This window comes from Oratosquilla oratoria, chromosome 1 (assembly GCF_046742065.1).
Source record: "Oratosquilla oratoria isolate Oo_2021 chromosome 1, ASM4674206v1, whole genome shotgun sequence".
NCBI classification, from domain to species: Eukaryota; Metazoa; Arthropoda; class Malacostraca; order Stomatopoda; family Squillidae; genus Oratosquilla; species Oratosquilla oratoria.
The window spans coordinates 31,413,556-31,415,138 of NC_134777.1; positions in this window are offsets into that span (position 1 = coordinate 31,413,556).

A 1,583-nucleotide genomic window follows, 5' to 3' on the forward strand; every position below is an offset into this window, starting at 1 on the left:
CAGTTGATACTGCAAATCATAATACCTTGATAGAAGATCTAAAATCTGAAGGCATAGTAAAGGGAAACTACATTGAATTCCTAGCTTCTAAAAAGACCTCCAAAAGAAGGCACCATCCTAGACCTCTCTGAGAGGGGAAGTTCGTGTCGTTATCTCAAACCACTAGTAGATAAGCATTAAAATGGCTGAAAATTTGCCTCACGAGTGAACAAATGAACAATATCAAAGGTCAATCAGAAACAAAAAACTGGATAATAGAATGACACAGGGAATTATACTGTTCCGTGTACTATAAGCACAATACTAACTTTCAATTACATACGAACGATATCCATTTTTATTTCCTAGTTACCGACATCAGTGATGCACAAGAAGAAATGCAATGAATGATGGCTTATATAACTAACTGCCTCATGAGTTTGTTCAATGCTTTGATAAATTTTGATTGCTGAGCCTGATGACCGTTCCCGACTACCATGGGACCAAGGATTAAAAAAAAAAAATCTAAAGCAATATTAAATGAATAATAACATGATCTAATGAGGCCCGTAACGATGTTTTGGTTTCTAGAGTTCTTTGAGACCTGTGCTACACATGACCATGTAAATGCTGATGAATGAAAGACCAAAAATAGGAAGAAGTGTCCTACTGATCTTATTTAGCACTTCGTGCTTCGGTCCTCTGCACCAACTGCAAGGGTGCCTCATGGAGGAGGCATTCTTTGCCTTCTGAGAATTGATAAAGTTCTTTTCCGTCGGGTACACCTTGATAGAGGTGAAGGGTTTCGGTTCATCTTCCCGAACATAGTTGATGATGACGAGGAGGACCACCATGACGAAGTCGAAGCAGATGACAAAAACGAACCAAATGTCGATGAGCTTAAGATAGGATGTCTTGGGAATAGAGGCGCTGGTTTGGGAGAATAGTGCTGCCAACACCAGAAGAGCCGTTAGCGATACCATTACACGATCAGAGAAGTCATCCACTCTGAAGAAAAAAGTCAGGTAGGTAATGCAGACAAGAAGAGTAGTCGGGATGTAGGTACTGGTGATGTAGTATCGGTAGAGGTTCTTGAAGGGGATGGTGACTGTGGCGATGCTGTAGTTCCCCAATCTATCAACGTCTAAGGAAAGTTGACCAACTTCGTATTCCAGGAGGCGTCTAATGCCGAGGTAACGCACACTCTCTGGTCCCTCCTTGAGGACAGCGTCGGCTGAAGTCACTGTGTGGAAGCGGATGACGACCTTGCAAATTTGGAGATCGAAGGGGTAGTTGGCAAGGTCAAACATGCAGCTCAAACTAGCAGTGTACTCGACGCGAAGATACAAAGGATTGGACGCACCGCTAAACAGTTCATCTGCGACAGTAAAATAATATTATGTGAGACAGTGTGCGCATGACGGATAAAGCACATTGAATGATTGATTAAGTAAAGCGGTCTTGCTGTGGATGTGCTGTGTCTTGTTGCATTGCTTCTGAGCCGGGGCGGTTAATACGGGGATGACCCCTCATCCATGAGGAGCTAAGATGAAAAGGAGGAAAGAGTGGTGGTTGGGGGGGGGAACCTTGCTATATAAATAGAT